Source organism: Mus musculus, chromosome 6, assembly GCF_000001635.26.
Source record: "Mus musculus strain C57BL/6J chromosome 6, GRCm38.p6 C57BL/6J".
Classification (NCBI taxonomy): Eukaryota; Metazoa; Chordata; class Mammalia; order Rodentia; family Muridae; genus Mus; species Mus musculus.
In genome coordinates this window covers 80,119,486-80,137,355 of record NC_000072.6, presented here as the reverse complement: position 1 = coordinate 80,137,355, position 17,870 = coordinate 80,119,486, and the positions used below count along the sequence as shown (strand labels likewise).

Here is a 17,870-nt window from a genome sequence, read left to right as displayed (position 1 = left end):
AGTTGGAAATGCCTTGACTGTGTTGGCAGAGAAGACTTTTCTGAACAGAACACTGCTAACAGAGCCACTATGATCAACAACTAACAGGACATCACTAAATTGAAAAGCATCAATAAGGAAAAATACTTTCACTCATACAGAGAGGAGCAGCATACAGAATCAGAAAAGATTTTTGCCAATTCTACATCTGATAGAAAATTGATATCCAATCTAAATATATAACTCAAGAAACTTGATATCAAAAAACCAAAGAATCAAATGAAAAAATGCAGCACATATCTATCTAAACAGATTAGTCTCAGTAGAGAAAACTCAGTAGCTGAGGAACACTTAAAAATGTTCGATTTTCTTACACATCAGGGAAATGTAAATCAAAGTTATCTTAAGAGTCCATCTTAAACCTGCCACAATAGTTAAAATCAATAACAATAGTGACAACTAATGCTGGGGAAGATGTGGAGCAACGGGAACACTCCTCTATTGCTATAGGGAGTGCCAACTTGTGCAGCTGCTATGGAAATCAGTGTGGCAGTTCCTTCGAAAGATGGGAAATGGTCTCCCTTGCAATTCACCTAAACCATTCTTGGCCATGCACCCAAAGTACAGTTCATCCTAGCACATGGACACTAGGTCAGCCATGTTTATTAATGCTCTATTCATAACAGCAAGAAACTGGAAACTCTCTAGATGTCCCTCATCAGAAGAACAAATAAAAATTATGTGGTACATTTACATAGCTGTTAAAAAAAAAGACAACATAAATTTTTCAGACAAATGAATGGACTGAAAAAAAAAAATCACCGGAGTGAGGTAATCTAGAACCAAAAAGAAAAGCATAGGATGACTTTGCTTCTACTGAGGGAGACTGAGTCCCAACTGGCTACCACTTGCTTTCATATGAAGGTTCTGGTATCTGGACTAGATTGCATCCAATTGAATTATTGGCCAAAGGGGTACCATGAAAATCCATAAACAATCCAGCCTGTTGCCAGGATGCCCTCCACAATCTGACAAGGTCCATTTGCTGAAGACAATATCCCACAAGTCATTGGACATGTGGAGGTAGAGATAGTACCTATATAGAACCTTCATCTTCTTTTCTTGTGTCTTTGGTACTCAGCAGGCTACCAAAATAGATATGTAAATACCAACCCAGTCACAAATCTTTAATTCTGTAATGTGTTCTACCTGCAAAGTATGATAGGACAATGGTGGCAGAAAGCTTGTTGGAGAATCCAACCAAACTGTGATCTGATATACAGTCCACTTCATAAGATGAAACCTATACCCAACACTTCTTATGTGATCAAGAACCAGAAGCTAGTTATCCCAGGGACTTAAGATAGAACCAATACCACTAGTATTTTGGGTTTTTGTTTGTTTGTTTGGTTGGTTTTTAAGTAACAATAGGTAAAATTTTTAAGTAATAATGATATTCTGCTATATTCATAGATTTGGACCTTATTCAATCATTATTAGCGAGGTTTCCTCCTATAGTGGATGAGAACAAATACACCTAGACATACACCTAGACATTGCACAGACAGAGATACCTTGGAATACTCAGCTTTAAAAGAGATGCCTCTATCAAATTACTCCCCTCAGAACTCAGTGTGTCCTATGGAAGAAGAGGCAAAAGTCATGTAAGAGCCAGAGGGAATGAAGTAGGTCAGGAAAGAGATTCTAAATCTATTGAGAAAAACTCTTATGAAATCGTAGAGACTGAAACAGTAAGCACAGAACCTGCACAAGTATGCAACGTGTTCTCTCTCTTTCTCATTCTCTCTCTCTCTCTCTCTCTCTCTCTCTCTCTCTCTCTCTCTCTCTCTCATATCTTCTAGTTTAGCTCTTTGATGGGACTTCTAAATGTGTGGCTAATGGATCTCAAATTCTTGTGCCTTCTCTTGGGGCACTTTTCTTTTTGTTAGTTTGACCAAGTTGGATGAGATTGTTTTAGTTTATCTTATTATGTTTGGTTTAAAACAAACAAAACACTAATGAGACCAAAAAAGTTAAAACCTATCTGAGTAAAGGATAATATTTCATGAACATTTCTTTGATCATGCCTTGAGCTATGCAGTACTTTATGTCTCTCAGGAATAAGTAGTCTCCTCCATAATAAAATTGATTATACATTTAAAAACTATGTGATCCTATTAAATATTACTGTAGTTGTATTTGGATACAGAAAATGATATAACAACAAAATATCACTAGTGTATATCAACTCACACAAACCTTAGCATTATAATTCCTTAGCTACAGCATTTTCATTGTGCTATACACAATGTTAAATATTAATTTTTACGTTCTATTTATATTAAAATACATTTTATTTTAGCATGATTTATTTTGGAGACTCATTTTTCCACTGGATAATGACCCATTAAGTAAGCATCACTTGTTTAATTCACTTTTCATCTCCTACTTGCCATCCTATCCCCCTCCACTTTTCATTCAGCATTATAAATAGTACTGAAATAAACACTTTCTGCATGCTACATAATTCTCATCCAGACTCATTCATTCTAGGGTGTATAGGTGTGGTATAAATTTCTCTCCTTGGAATAATTCCCAGAATTTAAATAACTGAATATAAAGTCATGTCCTTCTTAAAATTATTGAGACATAAAGATAAATCACTCTTCAGAGATTCAGAAAGCAATCCACTACAAAAGAAAATTTACATTTATTGACAATTATCTAAATAAGATGTGTTTGGTTAGTCTCAGATATTAGGATGGTGGGTGAGTTGTATCTTGGGTATTCTCAGCTTTTGTTCAAAACCTGGGAATACCCAAGATACTATTCACAGATCACATGAAGGTCAAGAAGAAGAAAGACCAAAGTGTGGGTAACTTCAGTCATTCTTAGAAGGGGGAACAAAATACACCCATGGGAGTAGATACAGAGACAACGTGTGGGGCAGAGACTTAAAAACAAAACAAACAAACAAAAAAAGGCCATCAGAGACTGCCCGACCTGGGCTCCATCCCAAATAAAGTTACCAAATGCAGATACTGTTGTGGAGGCGATGAAGTGCTCACTGAGCGGAGCCTGATATAGCTGTCCCCTGAGAGGTTCTGCCAGAGCCTGACAAATACAGAGGTGAATGCTTGGAGCCATCCATTGAACTGACCATGTGGTCCCCAATGGAGGAGTTAGAGAAAGAAAAGAAGGAGATGAAGGGAAGTTAGGAGGAGCAACAATATCAACCAACGAGACCCCACATACACACCCAGAGCTCCCAGAGACTAAACCACCAACCAAAGAGTACTCATGGTGGGATTCATGGCTCTAGCTGCATATGTAGCCTTGTAGGGGGCATCAATGCGAGAAGAGGTCCTTGGTCCTGTGAATGCTCTATGCCCCTGTGTAGGGGAATGCCAGAATGGGGAAGGGGATAGGGAGGGTTTCAGAGGGGAAACCAGGAAAGGGGATAACATTTAAAATGTAAATAAAGAAAATATATAAAAAAGAAAAAAAGAAAAAGAAAAAAAGAAGATGGTGTGGTTGATATAGTGGAAATATGATGTAGTTAGCGACAAGTCTTCTAGCTCCTGAATTGAAAGCTGGAAAGAAACCATGTGGTTTTACTCTGGTCTCATTTGCTTGCTGAAATAATCTATTAGGGACCAGAGTACAATACATCAAAAGGATTTGAAGGATTCTCTTGGCATGAGGATGAGCACGGAATTCCTAGAGAATCTCTGACCTCTCAGGCAAAGTCCTGCTGCAAAATGATGTCCATCCTGATGTTGTATACAAAACTATGTTTAATTCTAACCCCTATGTTAATTCAGGTCTTTGGAGATGTATGTTCAGTCAGCCACTTCACAATATCAGAGACCTTGCTTGAAAAACCCCAAACACTCAAAGGCTTTCAGTTTATAAAACAATCCTTCACATTCTATTTAACAATTCTATACAGGTTTCTATTTTGTTTAGTTGCATTTATTGAGTTGTCAGTAGGTTATATTGTTTTGTGTCTTTTTCTTTTTTGTACACTTGTCTATTCATGTGTCTTGTCATTAGTACAATTGGTGTATAGACCTTTTACAATCATTGGTGCAGGAGATGCCACAGAGACTGAGAGAATAGAATGCTCTTAATCTGAATTAAGGTTGTGTTTTTCTGTAACATATGAGCTCTTAGCACTTCTGAACTTGGTTTTCTTCCAGATTTGTGGAGAGAATACTACAGGTTTTATGGCAACTATTGCTGCTAAACTAGTCAATATAAAACTATGATTTGAAAAGAAAAGTATTTGAAATGACATTTCATCACAAAACCTCCATGGATATTATTGATTACTAAATTTAGCTTCTTGATATCTAAAACAAATTCATATGTTCTGGGTTTAGTTTTCATACTAATGATTAAATTCCTGAAAGTATAAGTTAAAAGAAGAAAAAAAGATTTGGTACTTTTTCAGAGGTTCAATCTATGAATGCTTGGCCTGTGTTATTTGCCAATGCATCTTGGTGGCTGAAGAGAATATAGCGGGGAACCCATTTGTTACAAATAAGACTGGAAATAGATAGCTAGGAGGAACATAGAACCAGGTGTAGCCTTAAAAAGTGCACCTCTACTGACACAGTTTTCCAGCTTGTTCCCATCTCCTAGTAATTCCAGAGCCACCACCTTAGTACCAAGAGCTGAGGACGAAGCACTCAACACACTAGTCTGTAGTCACTAGTATTAGGCAAGGTCGTTATTACTAAAGCAAATAATGCTCATGAAGTAATTCATTATTATTTGGTCGAATATTTGGATCTCAGCTAAACTTCTTGATCTTATGGAACATGTATTTTCCAACATGCATCTATTAGCAGTGTTTCACCGCAGAAATAATCCAGGCACAGAAAATTTCCAGAATCCATCAACTAACAACCATGTGATGACTGTATACATTATCATTCTTGTTGATATGAGTTTGTTGAGACTTTTCAACAAACAAATGCACACACTTACTTTAGATAGGAGGAAATGCCATTCTTAATTATAACACCCCTTTTGTAAAAAGTCATGCTGCATTTTGTCAGTGTCTCAAAGATGCCAATGGCTAGCAGAGACACATGCTAAGCCCATTATTAGTTTAACTTTAAAAATAAAATCTTAGAAGTTGCCAGGAGGTGGACTAATATATTCCTTTTATTCTAGATGCTTGGTATTTTAATTTGAGTGTGAAACATCTTTGAATCACGGTGGCAGATTCCAGAAGATGATTAAGCACAGCATCTATTAAAAAAAAAAATGTATTCCAATTACCAAAAACACATGCTAAATAAAAACACGCTCCTACAGTTAGAATTGAGTAATCTTCAACATTTTTTAATTTCTTCAGCTTTCCTTCCTGTTATGATCTCTCCAAAATATCACAGCCTATGAAAAGCAAAGACTAAGTTAGAAGTGTTCCCGGTTTCATGGACGATTTTCTTGTAAATGCTTCTCATCATCACCATTTTTCTGGCCTTTTCTCTAAATATCAGCCTGAGTCAACTGTTTAGTCCATCACTGTGCTTTCATACCTGTAATAATGAATCAACGGTCAGCATTGATTTTCTAACTAGGGTAGATGTTATCCAATGGTGTGCTACCTGACCTTCTAAGCAGCATTTTCTTTTGTTAATCTGGACCTGAATATGTGTTGACTTTTATGTCATTTCCTTTTGAGTCCCTCCCTGCCCCCCCCCCCCCTTAGGCCAGAAACATATTCTCTCTGCCTTTTTTGAATGTTCCAGTTTTCTTGAGACAGAATTCTTCAATAATTAGTCTAAAATCTGGTTTCACTCCATAGCACTTCCCTAAGTCTACAAATAGCATAACTGTTGACGCCTCTAGGTGTTAGAACCAAAAGGATTTCCAATTCCACAAACTCCAATAGGAAGTCCAAATAAACAGAAATGAGCTCAACCTGAACTATAGAAGGATTTTTGATGCTTAGATAAAATCCAGTATTCTTTAGGATCCTGTGAAGCCAGGTACCATCTGCCCAAATGAGTCATTTTCCCTATCCGTGGTGGTTAAAGGGCATAGGGCTTTCCAATTAGCATACACCTGTGGTGAGTATCAGCACACTAAAATCCATTGTAGCCTCAAGGCTCCTCTTAGTCCCTACTCACAAGTGTACTTTTCAAAGCCCCCACACCCTTTTCCCCTCACCCTTTCGTCATTCCCAGCTACTTATTCTTCTTATCACAAACTATTCTTACTGTGTTTTGTCCATGCTCTTGTTAGCTTCACTGTGTTCTCTTAATTGCCTACCTTCTGCTGTTTTCCCTTCCCTTACAGATATCCCAGGCCATGTGCAGTCTGCTGGCCATTCCCGATCTACTTCTTTTTCTGCTCTGGATTCTTCCAGAGGCCTCTGAATATATTCTCTCTTTTATTAACAATAAAACCCTCCTTTTAATCATACCATATATCAATCTTGTTAAAAAGATCTTGTCAGGAGCCATAATGGGACAAGCTAATAACTAGCAGGTGATTGTCCTGAGATGGCCTACTTCAGATTATTATATAATCTGCGACAGGTTCACCCTTATAAAGCAAGGCTGTAAGGGATCCATTTTAGGAAAGATTACTGTTATTATACTTTTTCTGTTATTATTAAACATATATTATAATAACTAAGTAATAGCACACCCTTTTGGAGCAGATCTCTGCAGATCCACAAAGATGTACTGTCTTGTAGTGATGCTATATAGAAAAATAGATGACTTCTTATGTCTTAATGATGATCCTATAAGAATTCTTAAATTCTATCTGTGATTATTAAGCTCTTTTATAGTGGGATTGCTATTAGGTCCTTTTGTGATAGTCAAAACTGCAATGAGAACTTTACCAGTCTCCCAAGTGTCACCAGTTAATTGCTCTTAGATAGTAACCAGACTTTCTCCTACTCAGAGCACATTTCAAGAGGCTGTAAAACAATTAACCAAGGCCATAAAAAGGGAACTAATGATTTATTTTAGATGCTAGAACAGAAGATAAAATATTGACTAGGTGTATCTATACAAACTTCACTAATAACGTAGTTGCGGTTTTAAACCTTCAGTGAACCTGTGGAGCTGAGACAGGTGATGGATGTTTAGCCACATAATTACTCCTAACGGATATGCATGTAAACATTCTCTGTTATAAACTTCTATTTCAATTTATGATTTGATTTTGTGTGTGTACTTTTGATGAACTTTTCGACATGTGATCATGTATTCTGAAAGATGTTTAAGATTTTTTGAGGACAAAGAGAAGAGTGTAGAAATTTTTCGTTTTCCCCAATCTAAAACAATTTTTTCCCTTTCCCCACTTAGAAGAATTTTTCCCTTTCCCCACTCAGGATCTTTCCACTTTTCCCCTTAAAGAGCTTTCATAGGAAACCTTTTACAACTTAGTAATAAATTCTATAACCACTTTTCTAAGTGTCCCTTTTTCTTCTTGTGACTTCCGACTAGCAGGTTGAAAGTTAGAGCCCTGCAGTTCCTGCTGAGATAGAACAAAGGCCATATTCGTTCATCCCCTGCTGTAAGGCTACAGGTGTCAATCTCATAAACCAGCAGCTTTTTACCCTTGGAAAGAGCAAGGCAGTTTTTAGAACGTTTTAGACGTTATCATCAGCATTTCAGTACAGTTAGAGAACTAGAACATCCTGAAACCCTCAGACTTCAAAGCCATCAACAGAGTATTACTCTGTGCCCCTGCCACTACCCTCTCTGGTTAGGGAGGCTCCGCGCAAGGTCTTATTCTGATTTTCAAATGTATTTGTTTTAATTTTTAGTAGTGGGTGTTCTTAACTGCTAAAGTTTTTCTCTTGCCCCTAGATCTCATTTCTAGGTAAAGATGTTTATATTTGCTGCCTCCTCAGCTTCATTTGCATGTCTTAAATTTCTGCATCCAAATTCGAAAATGAAGTTGTTAGCAGCCCTGCCACCCATCACCTTTATTTCTCTGTCTAACCATTTTTTAAAGTTTTCTGGGGTACACTTGCTTATTCATTTCAGGGCTCCTTGATCACTCAAACCATGTTCTGAGTTTCCCCTTCATTTACCTCTGTGTCAATACCTATAGTAAACACTTGCCTCTGTCCACATCCAGTCAGAGCCTTGAATCTGTTACATTGACTTGTTAATTGGCCTGTTTCCCTCTTTTCCCAGGAGGCTTAACACAGACTCACACACTGTTCACTGTTGCCTTTGCCTAACCCATGATGGTTATCTGTTGCCTTGAAGTCTCAGGGCCTTCTATGTCTTACCTACTCCGAGTTTCTATTTTACTAAGTGAGGAGTCAGTTTTTGTTTTGTTATTGTTTATTTATACATATCATCCAGCAAGTGGCTTAGAAATTGGAAGAAATTTGTTAGATACAGCAAGCAGTTGAGAGCCAAGTATTCACATTTTTGTGACCATGTGTTAATGTACAAACAAGCAACATTTTGAGTTTATTCATAAGTATGGTACCAATGATTTTTCCTTAAACGACACACCTGAAGTCTCCTCACTTATCTGTCTCATCCAGGGGGGTAGGGAGTTCCTCATTAACTTTGTTTTATTTATTTTTATTTTTTGAAATTATAATATAATTATGTTTCTGCCTTCCCCTTTATTCCCCCAAACTCTTTCATATACTCCTTTTCACTCTCCTTCAACTTGTTACTGTATATATAATGTATTTGTAATACATATTTCTAAATATGGCCAGTTAAATCTATATAGGTTACTTATATGTGTGCTTTCATGGTTGAATGTTTGGAACTAAACATTGTTCTCCTTCCTGAGGAGGATCACTTCTCCCACTCCTATCTTTCCTCGGTTGCCTTTCATTCTATTTGTAGGGTTGAGGCCTTTTGAGTTTTTTCACTCACTTTGGCATAGTTGTTGGTGCCATCATCATTCAGATAATGTTTAAATGGTTGAAGAGACTCCAAAATTATACAGCCTCTTGCTATTGCCCTTGGTTACCCTTCCTCCAGAAATGGAAGTTAAATCCCTATTGCTGAAGATGCCATGAACTTCAGAAAGAGCCCTATGGGATCCTTGAGATGGAATTGAACTGAAATGCCCCCTTCCTGAGGATCTTTCATAGCACCATACAGTGAAGGTTCCAAAGAAGGGAGGCAACCAACAGTCTTACACAGCTATGATGCCTACGAGTCACATCAATGGCCAGCATGGCACAATAACCCTGCATGTATGATAAATGGTATACATACTTTGTCAATAACCAGCTGTGCTTTGATTGGACTTAAGATCCATTCAACAAGGGAGATATCATGAGTAGTATTAGAAACAAAGCTAATTATTCAGTACTAGTAAATCAAGCTTATAGAAGCATAACCTACAACCACTTATTTACTAAACCAACGTAACCCTTAAAACAGTCTATAAACATTTGTCATTATACCCACAGATAAATCTAGTCTTCACCCTTCATCAAGAAAACTTCTTTTTGCAAAGGACATGGACCACTACAGAAATCATAATCAATCAAAATGTAAAGCTGTAGACCTGTGGATCCATCTGCAAAAGACTTCCTTTTCCAAGGCCCTGAGAACATTGAGGAATATGGGGGCAGAAAGACTGTAAGAATCAGAGGGCCAGGGATTTTGCTATCAGATTTTGTGTCTTAGTAACATCAGAAGTTATGCCTGTAATATCTCATCAGCATGGATGTAAACTTGTGAGATGTAGTCTGAGAGTTGCTTAAGGTCACGTATGGCTAATGCTAAGACAAATTATTGCTTACTCTCCCTTGACAATGTTTCTTTATTACCTGAATGCACATATGTTCATTTTGTTGTCCCTTATTTTATTAGAGTTGCTTCTTTCTATAACTTTCATGGTTAAGCCTATATTAAAATGTTCTTATTAAAAAGACTATCTCTGATTTGCTATAGTAGCTAGTCATGAAATTCCTTCCTGAGCAGGGGGAACAAATCCCAGTTTGGTCTGAATTGAGGTCCCTTATAGCTTTAGACCTTAGGAAAAGCCCGTAAAGCTGGCATTGTGGAGGTATTTCTCTGTCCCTTCATGCTCACAAAAACCTTAATGTTTTTGACTAAGTAAATATAATTTTCAAGCTCTGGTGAGTGTCCACATGCTAATCAATTCATCTTGGCCTATGAAGATTGTGATTTGGAAACTTTCTTGGCCTATAATTTGATATTTGGAAGTCACTTGACAATGTCATCAGGGCTTTTAACTCATAACAAAATTTGGTTTTCCAAATTTTTAGTAATATTTTAAAAGAATTATCTGTATTTCTTAGATATAGGCTGCAAAAAAAAAAAAAATTGAAGGTCAATTGAAGAGGTGTTCAAAACGTTCAAGTTAAAATCTGCCATGTAGTCTCAGTAAGATTCACCGTTGTGGCCACTAGTGGGGGAAATAGAGCAGTAAGTGGCAGACATACTACTTCATGCTCTCCAGCAATCTGTCATTACTGAGACTCTTCAAACATGCAAACAAAGTTTACTCATTTTGTGATTAAGTTGAGTGCCTTTCCTATCTTAGAATTCAGCAGTACATGCGTGGATATTCTTGTATGCCTATAAGCACACAGTGAGCTGCTCAGCAAGTGCATGTTGACTACCATGATAATTAGGAGAAAAAGAACAGAGCAAAATTAATTGTGTGCTGGTAGGGAAAGTTTAGCAATGTCACTCCTGGGGTTTGACAGTAATTTTATTTAAAGACTTTTATAAATAACCTAAATGTAGGAGTACACAGTGAACTATCCACATTATTCTAAGCATAGGAATGCTGAGTCAGTGGGAGTGAAGCAGTGAGGGGTAAGAAATGGCAACGGAGCTGGAATGTGGGCTAGTGTAAAGAGAGGTATTAAGAATTAGTCTAGATCCAGCATAATAGACCATGCAATACTGTTTATGATCTAAGATAATGATCTAAAAATTAGAGTATGCCCTTTCATTCAAAATGCAAGCACACTATTGAATCTCTGTTGGTCTGTCTGTGCATGTGTACAAAATTAAGTTAGTCTTTACAAAATATAACTTCTCTCTCATGACAATTATATCATTATTTAAAATAACCAAGATACAGAACAAACTCAAATGAATGGATAAACAAGAGGAAACATATCTATATGCAATGGGAAAATACCCATCCATATAAAGAAGAAAATCCTGTAATTTATGCTCTGTTGAGGAATATTTAAGGAAAATGAGCCAAACATAAAACATCAATAGTACATAATCTCATTTATGAACCTAAAATGCTAATATAAGTAGAAGAGTAGAATAAGTATCAGGGTATAGTGGTAGATTGAAGGAGAAGACATTAATAAAATAATCTTCATTTACATAGGAAAATTAAATTGAAATATATTTTACAATAAAGTATGTTACATCATATTCTTTAAAGAAGAAATTGCTCTAATAGTGTTGGCTAAATTTGCTAATTAACAATATTTGGATAATTCTTCATGTATATGTTCTTAGTTTACCATATTGTACATAAGAAACACAGACAACATTACCTAACAAGAAGCACTTTTGGCCCCAGGTGCTACAATTCTGAAAACTAAAGGTAGCCATGGTGGCATACACCTGTAATCCCAGCACTCAGAATGCTGAGGCAACAGAATCAAGTATTTAAGGTCAGTTTAAGCTTCAAACCTAGCCAGGCTCATCGTAAGTCTGTTTCAAAAAGAAAACAGACAATGAACATTTGAAAACTACCCTATTGTCCATTCCTGCTAGCATCTGTCTACATTTATTGAGGCAAACATGACAAAATGCTTTTGAACAAACGAGACACTTAATTTCAAGTATACCTATGGTGTGAATAGGGTAAACCACCCTAATTTTTTTCGTGGTTTGTTGTTAAGGGTGTTTACATGGGAAATGACATGTAAATCTACATACTCAGTGAGGTTTGCCCTTGGCATGGACCTTATCCAACTAAATGGAAATTCTATGGCATAAAAATATAGAGGGAGGACCAACCTACACTCCAGAGCTGGGATAACTTTATTCTCTTGATATCAATGTATCAGAACTCTAGATAAACTGTGGGACTTTCACAAGGCTCAAAATGTTAAACAGAGAGCTGCTATATTTTCTTTTCTGAGATGCCAGTTTGAAAACAGCCTACTTTGGCCCTTCTCAGCCACCATAATTATTCATTCCTCTTACAAATATGTCCTCACATGTATGTATATCTTTATCTATTATATGTTATTTACCTTTTATAACTCTCTCAGCTACTAAATATTACTATGCCTTTGATATGTATCATCTATCTTCTATCTATCTATCTCTCATCTATCGATCTATCAATCTATCTCTTTCTCTATGTATCATATGTTTATATACTAGTGTCTATTTATCTATATCTATATCTGCATCTATCTATAGTTTTCTCTACCATCTATCCACTTATCATGTTGTGTGTCTGTCTTCTATCATCTTTTTTCATCTCTCATTTATTATCTACTATTCCTATGTTTCTTTTTTATTGGTTATTTTATTTATTGAAATTTCAAATTTCATCCTCTTCCCAGTTTCTCTTCTGCAAACCCCTCTATTCCCTCCCCTGCCTCTATGAGGGTGCTCTCCCACCCACTCACCCACTCCTACCTCCTTTATGCTGGGGCATCGAGCCTCCACAGGACCAAGGGCCTCCCCTTCCACTGATGCTAGATAAGGCAGTACTCTACTACATAATGAGATGGAGCCATTGGTCCCTCCATGTGTATTCTTTGGTTGGTGGTTTAGTCCCTGGGAACTCTGGAGGTGGGGGTCTGGTTGATCAATATTGTTTTTCGTCCTGTGGGGTCACTGTGCTCAGTCAGATGGTTGGCTGGGAACATCTGCATCTGTATTGGTCAAGCTCTGGCAGAGCCTCTCAGGGAACAGCTATACCAGGCTCCTGTCAGCAGGCACTTCTGGACATCAGCAACAGTGTCTAGGTTTGGTGTTTGCAAATGGGATGGATCTTTAAATGGGGCAGTCTCTGGATGGCCTTTCCTTCACCATCTACTCTACTCTTTGTTCCTACATTTCCTTTAGACAGAAGCAATTCTGTGTTAATATTTTTGAGATGGGTGGGTGGTCCCATCACTCAACTAGGGGCAGTTCCTAACCTCTGGATATGATCTCTACTGATTCTCTATTTCTATATGCCTATGTTTTATCTATCTCAATTTGTCTATTAGTAACTCATTTATCATCAACCTACTGTCTAAGTATCCATAGATGTTTCCATAGGTGATATCTATGAATTATCTATTAATTTCTCTTATTGATTCTCACTCATTGAGGAAATATTTCCATATAATTTCTAGATAAGATAAATGTATTGCTTGTATTTACTATCTTAGATATCTGACACAAGGAAACAGTTGAGTGAGAGTCTTATAACGATCCAATTTGCACTTCAAAGACAACAACTTATATGATTTTATACATCATTTCTCTGGCAAGTTGCATATGGTATATCCTATAAAAATATATCTTTTCTTAAGCTCTGGAAGTATAGATCAATTTTATTTAATTAGAGAATATGTATACATTGGTGAAAGATGTCATTGGTGGCATTAGAGGCCCCTTGGTCTTGCAAACTTTATATGCCTCAGTACGGGGGAATGCCAGGGCCAAGAAGTGGGAGTCGGTGGGTAGGGAAGTGGGGGGGAGGGTCTGGGGGACTTTGGGATAGCATTTGAAAAGTAAATGAAGAAAATACCTAGTTTAAAAAATAAATTAAAAAAATTAAAACCAATCCATGCCATAAAGTCCTCATGATGCTCTCTTCATTCTTAAATTTTAATATATGCATAGTAAAGACAACAGTATTTTGAGGTCAATAGATATGTGTATAATGTATAGATGAGTATGCAGACACATGCATATATAGATGAATATGTCTATATGAGCATGCAAAACACATCTAGAAAAAATCTTACAAGAAGTATTAAAAGTACTAATGTCCCTTTTCTTTGCAGATAAAATCAAGAAGGATGGGCAGGAGCAGGGTCAATCCATCTTTCTCTGATTCTTCCTTCATTACTTTGGACCATCCTCAGAAATCAAAATCTTTGCTTCCCTGGAAGCTTTTCTATCTCATGTGGGTAGAATGATGAGGCCAACTCAGTGTGTGTTGGCCTTTCTTGGCAAAATGATAGGGCAATTGTGATAGAGAGATGAAGAGAGGAAAAAGAAAGCTTCACCATCTTTAGACATGCAGAACAAATGTGAATCTGGAGGTTTATTTCAGAAACTTAATATCCAAGCATACCATCACGGCCTCTGCCTCTGAGCCTTAATACTGTACCACTAAGAAAACACCCAATTGTTTGAATTACTGCCCTCAAAAAAAAAATCAGCAAAACTTCCCTTTCATCTTCATTAAAGTGCGGATGAAGTAAGTCCAACCAAAAGTCACATAGTTTTTCAACTCCTGAGCATCAATTCAATTCATAGAAACCTGTAATATTTTTATGTCATTTTTCTATTAGTTCATTGAGAATTCTCTATATTATATTTTAATTATATTTGCCTCTTTCCTCCAACTCCTCCAAAATCATCTCCCTCTTTCCTGTCCATTTAATTTTTTGTCTTCTTTTCTTAACCCACCAAGGACAATTTCTGAAGCTCATGTACTCTTGATGTTGGATTATCCCTGGAGAATTGTCAACCTACCAGGGCCCACAAAATTAGGAAAAACTGAGTTCCTCTCACTCAGAAGCTATCGACTGCCAATAACTCCACAGGTATCTGTGGAATTTTGTGTCTACCCTATCTGCCCATGCTGGTCTTGTGTTTGGTGTGAGGTAAAGCATTTCTTGAGCTTGCTATCACAACTATTGTAAGTTGATGTGTGAACACGCCATGCTGTACCAAGGAAACACTGATTCTTTGTAGTCATCTACCACATCTAGCTCTTATAGCTGCCACCCCCCTCTTCCACAAGGATCTATGTGACTTAGAAGGAAAGGGTGTGATTTAGATATCACATGTGGTACTGAGCATTCCATTGTCTCTCATTCTCTCTATTTTGCCCAGTTGTAGGACTCTGTGTTAATTGCCATCTAATGCAAAACAAAACAAAACAAAACAAAACAAAACAAAAGCAAAACATAAAAACTTATCTTAAGAGACCTGAAACATGCACTGATTTGTAGGGTACTCCATAGATTCTCAAACATTATAGATTTATTGCATTACTACTGCCCTTGGTTACTCTTATAAAACCTAATGGTAAGGCCTGATATACTGGAATTATAGAGCATGGATAAAACAAACTGATACTCACATGGAAGCTTCATCCCTATTATCTGACTTTTATAGCTCTGGAAGATATTATGCATACCACCAAAGAGAAAAGTAATCATAACTTTATTCAGCTATGAACCCTGGGAGCTACAATCATCACTGGCCTTGAAGGTCATACCCACAAGTGCCACAGTGCTATGGATGTTATGATAGTAACCAATCACTTTCTAATTGCACTTAATACCTGCTCTGGAAATTGAAATCCAACTTAGGCACATTTATTGGGGTCAGGAGCTAGTTAGTAGAAAAGTCATTGGCCCTAGGTGAGAACCTAATACTATTAACTCTGCTAAATGAGCATAGTATTAAACTGCCTATGAATGGTTTTCTTTGAAATCCTTGGTTTGGCCGTGTAAACAACACTTCAGTTCTTCAACAAGGCAGTTCAGATTCAAAAGTCATGCCTTAGTTCTTACATGAGTAATATATTAGAAATAGACAGGATTTATATAGGGAGTTTGCAAATCCAGATGTCTGGAGAAAATCAGTTAACATGTAAGAAACATTGCAACTAAACTTCCTTTGATAATTTGTAAGATTCTGAGTTTGCCACAAAAATCAAAACTTTTGAAAAAATACTTAAAATTCTGGTATTTTGATATGTCTCCTTGAGTTTTTGAATTATTAATTGATGTGGGACATTTCTCATAACTCTTCGGAAGCCATACCAGGACATACTACAGGTTAAATAAATGTTTGCCTATCCATAGGGAAGCACTGCAAGAAAAAAATGAATTCTGTTGATTTGGAGCTATGCATTCCTATTTAGCATTCCCACTTCACTCTGAAAGGGAATAATGAATTCTCTAGATAGGTCATAGATCGAATATTTTAAGGTTTCTGACCCAGTTGTTATGCAAAGGCATCAGGGTTCTAGGTTTCCAAAACCAAATACCAATGTTGTTGAAGCAGTGGAAAACATTGTCCAAGACAGTATTTACCTTAGTGAGTTTCCTATAGAATCATAGTAATGAAAGAATTACTAAAAAGAATTAAGGAAGTCTTAGGTTTGCACAGGTAGACAGCTACCTATAATGGGAACCAGAGGGGGGAAAAAAGTTAACAAAACTGTACAGTGAGCTGATGGCCACCAAGAACTGAGGACTTTTCACAGGTTTTGATTTAATTCCAGAAGTTACATTCAACATTGACAACACAAAAATAAGAATAGGATCTTAATATGTCAGGGAAATAATTACTTGTATAACCAGTTTATTAACAAAAAGCTCAATTTTCTTAGTTCTGAAACAGGAACCATAGGCAGAAATTGAGTATTGTCTTGGGAAATAATGTTTTACAAGTTACAATCAGGATAGCTATCTATAGACAAAATTAATATATACCTGCTGTAATTTATTAGACTCTTTCCCTCCAGCTTAGAGGTTCAGGGCTCTGCAAATGTTATTTTCTCTGAAATCAGTTTTATTATTTAGGTATCATCACCACAGAATTCATACTCTAAATGTAGAGTAGGGTCACTTACCCACATGTAGCACAGCAGTAGGTGGAAGACTCAGGAATGAACCCAAATGTACACACACCAGTACAACTCAGTCAGAAGCACTAAGCCTTTACTCATGGCCAAGGGGATGCAACCAGCAGCATTATACATGGAGGTATTTCTTGATATGATGGTGTGCTCTGTGCTTTGCAGTGTGTGTAGTTTTCACCCCTTTACAAGCTAGAAATAAGTAGAACCCCAATTTTCACTCAAGACAACAACAAAAGTGACTTAAATCATCCCCAGGAGGGACAGGAGAAGCACTTAAGAATCAGTGTGTGCTTGAAAGGACCACTTGCACGATGTTATTTAAACCTTTTTGAGATTCCTGAATTGATAACATAATTGATTTTGAAGAAAAGAGTCCCAGTAATTTGAAGATTGGAAGAGAAAAAATTAGTACAATTTGTGAAAAGAAATTATGCCATAAAATTTGTTTTCAAGCTTATTATTCAGTGATTCCCTAATCAAATGGCTTTATTGCTGCAAATATTTAGCTGAGCAACCTTATCTTTATACCTAAATAACTGCATCCTTTTTAACTGCAAAGCTGGAGAAACAGGCTATACACACCATAACTGTAATTCCAGTGTTAAAAGCATGGCAGATCAACAAGCCAAAAGGGATGTTTGATTCATACCTTTTCTGTTTTACTTTTTTGTTTCCTTGGTCTGTGCACCTGTTCCCAGATAGTTTTTCTTCTTCATTCATGTAGAAATACATGACCAGGATACCCAGTAATGATTTAAAACAAGAAGGAAAAACAGTACTGAAATTATTGAGTTATCTTTCCACCAAAACACAATGCACTATTGTGGAGTATTATAAGAAAAACTCCGAGAGTCAGTAATTAAATACTTCTACAAACTTATGGACAAAATCAAATAGGCTGCAATGAGTATGTTGTTCTGCGCCTCTTACTCCAGGTCTTGGGTGTTAGAAGCAAGCGGATAAGTCACTCAATATTATTCATATCTTCATAGCAATGCTGATGCCAGCCCAGAAATAAATGAGACTTTATCAGAAAACACCAGAAAAAAAGTTTAAAATTGCCATGTTAAATATTAACCCACATA

At 36.8% G+C, this 17,870-nt stretch overlaps 1 protein-coding gene across 8 annotated transcripts in view; it reads right to left on the bottom strand.

The window, feature by feature from the left end:
* Lrrtm4 (leucine rich repeat transmembrane neuronal 4) overlaps positions 1 to 17,870 on the bottom strand; it is a 791,305-nt gene that overhangs the window by 672,807 nt on the left and 100,628 nt on the right. The window lies entirely within an intron of this gene.